At 34.8% G+C, this 11,316-nt stretch overlaps 1 protein-coding gene across 9 annotated transcripts in view; it reads left to right on the top strand.

The window, feature by feature from the left end:
• FAM35A (family with sequence similarity 35, member A) overlaps positions 1-11,316 on the top strand; it is a 61,771-nt gene that overhangs the window by 10,837 nt on the left and 39,618 nt on the right. For 5 of the 9 annotated variants that reach the window (XM_012723932.1, XM_012723931.1, XM_012723930.1 and 2 more), the window contains 2 exons: positions 3,602-3,663; positions 9,044-9,080. The gene's annotated coding sequence lies outside the window, so the exon portion shown is untranslated. Of the gene's footprint in view, positions 1-1,938; positions 2,052-3,601; positions 3,664-8,726; positions 8,912-9,043; positions 9,081-10,435; positions 10,573-11,316 lie in introns of those variants that run through there. The other 4 variants (XR_001145366.1, XM_012723928.1, XM_012723929.1 and 1 more) reach the window with 4 other exon arrangements.

The raw sequence follows: 11,316 nt of genomic DNA, 5'->3' as shown, positions 1-11,316 counted from the left end.
GGGTGGGCCAGGAGAGGTCTGCCACACCATGTGGTCACCTCTGGGGCAGGCGGGAATCGAACTCATGCGGAAGTGGTTTCAGCTTCTTAGTGCAGTGCTTTAACCCACTGCGCCACCAGGGAGGGCCCTTTTGAGTATTTTTAAAAAATATTTTAATAGCAAGATATAGCATAAACTATAAGTTATAAAATAACTTGGAAAATATAAAGTAGGAAGTTAAGGTCACTGATGGCTCAACACAATTACAACTGACAATTTCGGATTTTTTTTAAAGATTTCATTTCACCTTAAATTTTGGTTATTTGGCATTTAGTTGGTTTTGGAACATTATGCTTATACTGTAGTCACAAATTTGTACACACCATTCCACAGCATTATTCATTATCTTTAAAATACCATTTGTAATTATTGTGTAATATAATCAGTGTATTTTTTACTTAATCATTCTTAACTAACATTTCCTTTACTCTTTCCCCTAAAATTAGGTTTTTTTGAGTATTTCTAATTTTGCAGAATATTACATAACTGTGTAATAAATACACAGCAATGTATATTTATATAGAGCTTTATTTTATTTATTTCCATAGTATAGATTCTTAGAAATCAATTTGCTTGATCAAATGTTATAAGCATTTCTTAAGAGCTTTACATATGTTACTTAGAAAAAATTCTGAATGCATAATTGGTAATTTCAGCACGGACTATAAATTTCACGAATACATAGAACTCAATAGAAAAAACACCATCACTTAAATATTGACTTCAAGTGAAGATAAGACATAGGTTCCTTGAAGTATCTTGGATAATTGAATAACTGTTTCATCTCTTAAAGTCATTGAAGCCTATGCAAATAGAAAATAAAATGATATTCCATTCTACTACATGAACGGGATCCAGACACAGAATCCATGTACTGGAATCTGTAAGAATTACTAGTTTGTTTTAAGGATGCAACTCAAAAATGACCAGCTGTGTGGGGCAGAGTATGGGGAGAATGGGCACAGAGTGCTATACTTTATATGCTGTGCCATGTTTCTAGCACCCTGGTTTGCTTATTGTTTTATATTTTTAAAAAAGATTTATTTCTTTATGTATAGAAGAACTGGGGTGCAGAGCAGAGGTGCGGGGCAGGAGAAGTTTCACTGGAGACAGTGGGGTGCTGAATAGGTAGATTGACTGAAATACACTGCTAAGGGGAACAGTGGGTGAGACATGCGAAATCTGTACCATATGTGAGTCAGGCCTCTGCCGGGGGACCCAACCCATGTGCAGGCTGTGGTTGTCATAGCTCTGAGACTTAACCTCTAGGCCCTCAGGGAGGCCCTGCTCCCCCCCACCTGCCTGGTGGCTCAGCAGGTTAAAGCACAGCACTAAGAAGCTAAAGCCACTTCAGCATGAGTTTGATCTCCATCCTGGAGGTGATCCTGGAGCAGACCTCTCCTGACCCGTCTGCTGCTTCCCTCAGCAGTGTACTTCCTCAATCTGCCTGTTCTACTCCCCCCTCTGTCTCTGGTGATGCCTTTCACTGCCCCGGTACCTCTGGCCTATACCCCAGTTCTGTATGCATTAATAAATAAATCTTTAAAAAAAAAAAAAGCTGAAACATATCAGTCATGGAATTCTATAATTTTTTTCTGAGTATTTTTTAAAAGGAGATTTTAGTCGTCTGGAAGGATGGCCTATAAAAAGGAATTTCAGTCATATTAAATCTGGGAAACATCATACTTAGATTACTTTTTCACCCCTTTGGTAATTCACAATGAATGCTAACTTTTGTCAGCTTAATAAGGACTCAAGATAATGCTGTTACTACTAATTAATATTTGTTGAGCCCTATTTGCGGTTCTATTTTAACAGTCCCACATGTATTAATCTTTCTGATGTTTACAACAACTGGATCTTCTCCAGTTATCTCTCTCCCTCTTTCTTTTTTGACAGATGAGAGAACAGTTCCAGAGTAGTAAATAACATGTCCAACAAATCATATCTAGGAGAGTAGGTGGAAGAGCCAGGATTCAAACCCCGATAGATTGACTCCATAGGACACTCAGGTACAACATTGTGCTGTTTGCAGTGGATAAAGACACAGCTTCAGCATTAAGGCCCAACTCAAACTTGTTTCTCAAACTTGTTCAACATGGAAGCTCATTATCTTTCAATATTTTTGTGGGAATTGTCTTCTATAGCATTAACTCTCTGGAAATGCTGCTGTCAGCTAGCTTATACTAGCTCCTAAATACCATTGTTTTAGAGTTAGTTTATATATATATATATATATATATATATATATATATATATTAGTGTATTTTTACATCATTTTATGCATTTTTCCATCTTATTTGTGATCCCCTTGGGCTTCCCATCACCAAATCACCCATGTGCCATCACTAGAGTTAGTTTTTTTTTTTAAATAGAGTTCTCTGTTGATAATGTTAAATGTTAAATTTATTTGGTACCTTTGTCTATTTGAAAGCCTAGAATTTTGACTTCAAGAAATTTTATATTCTCCTTCACAATGACCTTCCCAGGACTTTTAAAAAGCTCAGCATTATTCTGCAGCACTTTTGAGGTACAAACCAGTTTATAATCCAAATCACTACTTACTCTACTTTCTCTTCTCTGATTATAATTTTTTTAAAAATGAAAGCTTTTTTTTTTTTTTTTTAACAAATGAAGAACCTGATAGCTGTTTAGTGTTGTGGAACATTATAATCATTGACATCTGAGTTTGAACCTTGGCTCTGCCTCTTTACTAACTCTGTGACCTTAGAAAAGTTAACTTCATTGCTCAAAATTTGTTTCTTCCTCTAAAAGGCAAGATTAATATCTTGTCAGATGGCTGTGAGAATTAAATGAGAAAATTCATCTAGTGTCTGGCACAGTAAGTGTGAATTAGCTTCTTCCCTCAGGAGGTTAATGCTATATCATGAATGAATATGAAAAATAGTGGGAAAAGGACTTTCTCAGTGTTAATGCTGACTTAGCTACATTGCTGATAAAGAGATGTCATGATCCAGGTTGTATGGGAGTTAAAACCAGTTTCCTTCCTGCTTTCCAACTGACATAATAAGCAAAACCTGACTGGGCAAACATAGACCTATTTATTAGATCACTTATTATTAATGTTAAACTAGCTTTGGTGCTGACTTCTCCTGTTCTTTTCGAAATTTCACTCTTGGTGTTTAAAATCTGACAGCCCTTCAGAAGCGTCATAGAATGCTTAATGGTTTAAATCATTCTCCTGAGTATGTGAAGTATATTTTCTAAAGTGGCTTTTTCCATTACACAGGACAGAATTGCTTATATTTTCACACTTTGTACTGGAGGTCTGTTCAGTTTTCATGGCAGCCACCTTTGTGTGTGTGTGTGTGTGTGTGATGTGTGTGTGTATAATATAGCACCAAAGCATGAAAAACTGTTTGAAATAGTTATTAATTTGGGATTTTTCAATGGTTTACCCCTAAGTAAAAGGAAACTGAGCTGTGTGTATGGAATATTTAATATTCTAAGTGCCTTTTCTAGCCTTGAGACATAATGATAACCACTATATATTTATTGATGGACCATATTTGCTGTCTAATTTCACTTTTGTTCCTTGCAGTTTTATACTCTTGGACCTTCCTGAATCTTCGCAGTTTCAGTTTCTTCTTCTGTAAAAAAAAGGTACTGAATGTATCTCCCAGAATTGTTGCACCATTATGTGTTCATGCATTTAAAATAACTAGTACGTCACATGTCACATAGTAGGTACACTGCATGTTTCCCCAGATTCCTCTCTTCATTCTTCAGTAATATCCTTTACAACTACTTCTTTCCTTTCTCATTCCCTAAATATTTAGAAGCTGTATCAAGAGAGGATATGAATGTTTACCGATTACACTGAAAATATGTTCATTTATAGTCCATTTTTGGATTTTTTTGGCAAAAATTGTGTGTGCCAGACCTTGGTGTGAATCCTGACTTTGCTATGTAATGAATAGTGGCCTCAGGCAAGTTCTTTAACTGTAAGGTGTCATAAAACTGAAATGAGTTATTAATATATATAAACATTGAGTTCTATTACCTGGTTTGTGTGGGCCCAAATTAGATATTATTTTAGGTTGAAACTTTAATTTAATAATTAACTGTTATGTATATTGAGAACCTACTTTATTCCTACCTTACTGAAAATAATCAGGACGATTGTTAACAAACATTGGCCATTTATTATGAGTAACAGCATTTGGTCCTGCCTTAAAATCAGGATCAGTATTTTCTGTTGTATTTGAAGTAAAGTAAGTTAATTAACCATTACTACATTTGGTCTGGAACTTTTTTGATGTCCTTCTCTATTGAACATCAAAATTAAAAAAAAAAATAGAGATAAGTTTATGAGTGTTAAAGTAAACCAGGTAAATTCTGCTGTTTTAAAAGTTTTTCATCTTTTGCCCCTTTTTTTTTGTTGGAAATTTATTTTTCTCCTATGCTAAAATTTAGCATCTGATGATACTGGTAGTAAAATATTTTGCCCATTTTAAAATTCGCTTGTTTAGATTCCTATTTGGCAGACTAAATATTGCAAAGCTCTTGCTAAGAATTTTATAGGGAGTTTTAACAAATAGAAGCGCTTAAGGGTTATATTGAACATTATAGAAAAAGGTTTTATTTTGAAAAAATGTTATGTTCTTAACAAATTAACAATGAGATTTTCACACAAAAAAATTTCTATCGAATAGGGGAGACTATTTGTACATCATGCATCTGAAGATGGTTAATGTTCAGGATATACAAAGAACTCATAAAAATCAAAGCCAAGAAAACAACTCAATCAAAAAATAGGCTGAAGAGCTGAATGGACATTTGTCTAAATAGGACATGCATGTGGTCAGGAGCACATGAAAAAAATGCTCATCATCACTTATTAGGAAAATCAAATCACAGTGAGATACCACCTCATACTCATGAGAAAGACCTTTATAGAAAAACAAACAAACAAACAAAACACATGTTGGCAAGGTTGTTGAGCAAAGGAACCCTCATACACCTTGGTGGGAATGTAGTCTGCTTTATTGCCTACGGAAAACAGTACAAAGGTTTCTCAAAATATTCAAAGTAGACCACCCATATAATACAACATATTACTCCTAGGCATCTTACCCAAAGACTAGATAACAGTAATTTCAATGGATATATGTATCACTGCAGCACTGTTTACAGAGGCCAAGTCATGGAAACGACCTAAGTGCCTAGTGAGAGATGAGTAGATTAAAGATGTGGTATAGATACACAATGGAATAGTACTCAGCTATAAAAAAAAAGATGAACTTTTGTTATTTGGGATAACATGGATGGAAATGCGGGTGAGGGAGTTATACTATGTAAAAAAGTAAGAAGGAAAAAGATAAATAATGGATGATTTCATTTATATGTGGAATATAAAGCAAGCAAGCAAAGGAACGGACAAAATTAGCCTACCCCTCACACTTCCCCCCAAAAAAAAAAACCCAAACCCAAACAAGACAACCCTTGCTATCTGACTGGAGAATTGAGGCTACCAGGGTTTAGAAACAAAGGATGAAGGGGACACAGTGCATTGTGGTGGAGGATAATTGGTACTTTGGTGGTAGGCATGTGTGGTAACATATTCAAAGAGTTAAGCCTATAAGCATGTAAATCAGGGTCACCTCAATTAAAGAAACATAAAGAGGTACCAAAATAATCAACACTTGTTTTGTAAGTTGATTTTTTTTAGTAAGGTGCTAACATTTTTCTTTTGTTATGTAGGGCTTCTTTTATTAATTGATATATAATTCATATAATTTAAAAGTTTCACTGGTGTTAAGGATATTCACAATGTTGTGCAACATCAGTATTATTGAGTTCCAGAACTTTTTCTTCATACCCAGAGGAAACCCTGTGCGCTTCAAACAGTTACTTACATTTCTTTTCCTCCCAGGCTTGGCAGATAGTAATTTGCTTCTATCTCTATATATGGGCTTACCTACTGTGAGCATTTCCTGTAAGTGTAATCAAATGACATGTTGCCTTACATCCTTAAAAATCTTTGTGCATGGTGATGGCACACGGGTGACTTGGTGATGGGAAACCTGCGGGGATTACACTTGAGATGAAAAAAAAAAATGTACAAAATGATGTAAAAATAAACTGTTATAAAATAATAAAAAAAATATAGTAGGTGGTTTAGAGATGCTCTTGTCTCCTTCACTGATGACACTGCCTTTTTGCTTTTGTTGTCAGTCATTTTAAACTATTTAGCCTACATTTGCTGTAACACATATTTTTATTGCCTTCATAAATTTACACAAAATCATTATAAATAAATAGAATTAATTGGTTTCATTGGAATATAGACCAAAGCAGAAAGAATATTCAAGAGGAATATTTATGGTGCAGTTCTTTATGCTGGATTGGAGCTTAAGTGCTTTTCATACCTTTTCTCTCTCTTTCTTATACAAATTAGTACTTTTATTTTGAAAACATATAGGATCAATATTATTGAATGTACTTTTATTGTTTTTAAAAGAAACTAGCACACTATCTTTTCTCTTTTAAGGTGACAATTTATATGACTTATGTTTGGAAGAAGAAATGTGATTATCAATTATCTGTAAAGCTTGATATGAGCTCTGATTCTCTGGAATAAATTAATCTTTTTCTCTTTAAGGATGTTTAATGGATATTGAATTTTTTTTTAAAGATTTATTTATTTGTTTGTACATACAGAACTGGGGTACAGGCCAGAGGTGCAGGGGCGGTTAGAGGATACACCAGAGACAGAGTAGGGAGCAGAACAGGCGGACTGACGAAGTGCAATGCTGAGGGGAACAGTGGGTAGGTCTAGAAAGGCATGCCACGCCATGTAGGTCACCTCTGGGGTAGGGATCGAACTCATGGTGACGTGGCTTTAGCTTCTTAGTGCTGTGCTTTAACCTGCTGCGCCACCAGGGAGGGCCCATGGCTGCTTTTTATCTGTTTCACTTCTGGTGACTAAGTATAGGTGGCTGCAGTTAAGCTAGAAAAATAATTGCATTCCACTTAAGTTTTTGGCCTCAATATTGATACAATACTTTTTGGGGGGAACATTAAGTTTGCAGTATTAATATTAAGTTTGCAGATAACTTCTAGTGTTAATTTACAAGTATTACAGAAAATAGGAAAATCTACCTAAAAAAGAAGAACTGACATATGATCCAGAAATTCTACTTTGGCTATGTTTCTTATCTCAAGATATTTGCATCCTCATGTTCAAAGCAGCATTATTTAGAATAACCTAGACATACAAACAATCTACATGTTCACTAATGGGTGACTATGAAAAGAAATTGGGGTCTGTGTACATCGTAGAATATTATTTAATCATAAAAAGGAAATCTTGTTGTTTGTGACAACATATAAATACTTCTAAGGGATTATGTTATATGATGTAAGACAGAGAAACACTATGAACTTACTTATGTGAAGTCTAAAAATAGCAAAGGCATACAAGTAGAACAGATTAGTAGTTATTAGAGGCATATGGTGGGGAATGGAAAAAATGGATGAAGGTGGTCAGGTTTCTATTTATAAGAGAAATAAGTTATGGGCATGTAATGTACATCATGGTGACTGTAGTGGGCAATACTGTATTGTGTGGCTGAATTGTGAGAATAATCTTAAGAGAAATCATACAAAAGAATTATAACTGTGAGGTGATAGATATTAACTAAGCTTACTGTGGTAATCATTTTGATATGTGTAGCAATCATTATGTTGTATACCTTAAACTCATACAATATTATATGTTAATTCTATCAGTGAAACTGACAAAAAAAAAATAAACCACCAAAACCCTTCCAAGATAAAATGTTGATAATTGTTCTTTTTATTTCATGTACTGCTAAATGGCAAGAAATTGAGGATATCTTGGAGGTCAAATTTTATATTATTAAAATCCATCCCACTTAGTAACTTTTATGTACTTAGGAACAGTATAAGAGATAAGTGACAGAAAAGTGATTTCTAGGAGGGATAGTCATACAGATGGAATATACAGGCACACAGTTTTTGTTCTTGGTGTTCAAACTCTGGCCGGTTGCCAAGATAAAGGATGCTATTCCTTCAGTTAGAAATGGTACTATTCTCCACTGAAAGAGTGTGATTGGAATAGTGTATTCAATCATTAGATAAATGTTTTGAACTTCTGATAGGAGGCAGGTACTCTGATATATATTGTTTATAAGGATCCAAGAGTGAATGAAACCAAAGTGTGCACAGTCCCTTAACTCAAATAAGATCTATGATTTGCTAGTTGTGGGAGCACAAAAGGTGTTTTCATGATATTGTGTCCCTTTCTTTTTCCATAGTTCTTAGGTGCTTGTAGTTTAAATTGACCTTTGCTTATTGCCTAGGATCTCAACTTTATTCTGTAATTTTTTTTTTAAAGATTTATTTATTTTGCACATACAGAAGTGGGGTACAGGTCAGAGGCTCAGGGGCAGCGAGAGGCTTCACCAGAGACAGAGTGGTGAGCAGAACAGGCAGATCGACGAAGTACACTGCGAGGGGAGCAGCGGGCGGGTCAGGAGAGGTCCGCCACGCCATGTGGTCACCTCCAGGGCAGGTGGGGATCGAACTCATGCACAAACGGCTTTTGCTTCTTAGTGCTGTGCTTTAACCCGCTGCGCCACCAGGGAGGGCCCTATTCTGTAATTTTTTTTGAACAGTTTTTTCTCAACTTTATAGCAAATCAAAGTATAATAACAACTAAAGTTGGAGAACATAGCCTGTGCATGGTTGGATGGAGACTACCTACATTGAAATGGAAAAATGTTTCTTCAGTGATTCTGAGTATCATTATTTGATGTATGTTTGATAGAAAATATTCAGATTTAATTGCTGACTTGCTCAGTGAGAGTGAAAGATCATAAGTATGGTGAGCTGAGTAATTTTTCAGATCTAATAAATTAAATTCAGCATGATAAACTTCTTTATAAACAACTTTCATTGTTGTTGTTTCTATTTCTTTTGGATAATCAGACAGTTTTTCTCCCTATCTCATTTTCAGGAGACATGTGAAAAAGGCTGAAATCAGAGTGGACAAGGTAAGCACTCAAGTAAACCTTTTGATATCATTGTGACTATTGCATTGATGATTTGATAGTTAAAAATAATTTTACATAAAATAAAAAAAATAATTTTACTTATTTAGAAAAGAGTAGATTATTACCTGTGTTAAGTATATTTATATAAAACATTGCTAAAAGACTTTATATATATGACTTAAGACTCACAGTAATTCTATGAGACTATAATACCCTTTGTATAGACTAGGGAAAGGAAGCACAGAAGCCTAAGGATTTCTGATATTGATGTCACCTATTTGGCAAGAGTTAAGCATAAAAGTGATGTTGCTTATTTCTTACTTTTTTTTTCCTCTTAAAATTTGTTATTTTTTACTTTGCAGGATAATTTTGTTACACTTCTTAAATCCCAGAGGTTGTATTTAGTTGCCAAGGTGTGTTTTATGTCCTTTGAAGATAATCCTTAGGTACTTTATTTCAATATTTCCCACATTTTTTAATATTTATTTTTTTCAAAGTTATATAGTTTAATGAGTTAAGTAGTTTGTCAGGAATTGTTCAGACAGAGTAGTTATCAGTCCCTTCCTTCATTTCCCCCAAGGTGATCACTCTCAACTCTTAGCTGTTGGCATTAACCTGTGAATTTTCAAGTAACATATTTGAATTACATTGCCTGAGTTTTCAACTTAGGATCTAATTTTTTATCTGGTTTTCTGTGTCCTTACCACTAACTCAACTAATTTTTTTCTACCAGTCATTCAGATTTCCTACTTTCTTTCATATAATTTATTCTGTCAATGTCATCATTTCCAAGGCATCTCTCTTAGAGCAAAGTGCTCCACTCTGGAGCAGTTTCTATTTGTTCATAGTGCCCAGCTACCTTTCTAGGAATTCTCTTTTTCCTCTGTGTTGAATCTTCTATTTCTTCTCTGTTTTTCTCTTTCTTGGTTTATGCCTACACATTTGCTGAAGGAAGAGTGGGCAAATATTTTGACATTTTATATTTCTGAAATTCCTTTATTTTCTTCTCAACCTTGATTAATAGTTTGGTTGTATATAGCATTCAGCTTAGAAATCTTTCCTTCTGAATTTTGATGACTTTTTTCCTTTGTCTTCTGGCTTATACTGTGGCTGCTGTTCTGATTCTTCATCCTTTCTAACTTATTTCTCCATCTCTGAAGGCTTGTAAGATCCTCTTTTTGTTTGTATTGCTTTGAAATTTGAAAGAGATAGGCTCCCGTGTGGGTGTATTTATACATTTTTAATATCTCATGCTGTGGATTCTGTTTTCAATTAGGAAATTTATAATGGTTAATTCTGGAACGTCTTGAATTATCTCTTTGATTTTTGCCTTTGTTTTCTTCTTTATTATATAGATGCTGAATTACCCTGACTGGGCCTCTGATTTCTTTTTCTTCCTTGGTATCATCTGTTTTATTCCTTTTTCTGATAAATTTCTTGGAGTTTAATTTCCAAGAATTCTTTAAAAAATATTCTATTTTTAAAATAATGGTGATGAACAGCGACATACCAGAGACATATTATGGGTATGGAGTGGGGAATGGGATCAAAAACAGTGTGGGGAGGGAAATGCACTGGACTATGGTGATGGCACATGGGTCATTTGGTGATGGAAATCCCAAGGGGATTACAACTGAGATGGAAAATGCACAAAATGATATAAAAATAAACTATTATATTATTTTAAAAAAAGTATTCTATTTTTTTTATGGGTGTAATATCTACTTTTACCTCTCCAAGTATATTAATGGTAGGGTTAATTTTTTGTATTTGAAATTTTACCCTCCCTACACTGACTGCCTGTTTTTCCTCTATGTTCTTATTTGTGTGTGTGTCTCATTTGTTTTGTTTTTCCTTTGGTGATTGAGGCTTTCTCACATGAGTAGTGATCCTGAACTGCCTGGCAGTGTGGCTCTAAAAGTTGGGAAATTGGAAATTCTGAGTACTTGTATACTTGTTGACTCTGAGTTTAGTGTAGGGTGACTTGGCTTTGTCATTTTTTAGGGAGCCCTTAATACATACTTAAGATTTCTTTTCTCTTGCTTGATGGATGAAAAGCCTGTATATGCTGGGAGAAGTAGGGAGAGGATTTCAGCAGTGTGTGTGTGGGGGGGGGTGAAAGGATTCACCAGAGATAGACTTTTATGCATACAGAACTAGGGTATAGGGGTGGTGAGAGGCTTCACCAGAGACAGAGTGGGGAGCAGAACAGGCAGATCGACGAAGTACACTGCGA

Source organism: Condylura cristata, unplaced genomic scaffold (assembly GCF_000260355.1).
Source record: "Condylura cristata isolate star-nosed mole 26May11 unplaced genomic scaffold, ConCri1.0 scaffold00011, whole genome shotgun sequence".
Lineage (NCBI taxonomy): Eukaryota > Metazoa > Chordata > Mammalia > Eulipotyphla > Talpidae > Condylura > Condylura cristata.
Note: the sequence above shows the minus strand (reverse complement) of the source record. Positions and strands in the feature narration are given on the sequence as shown.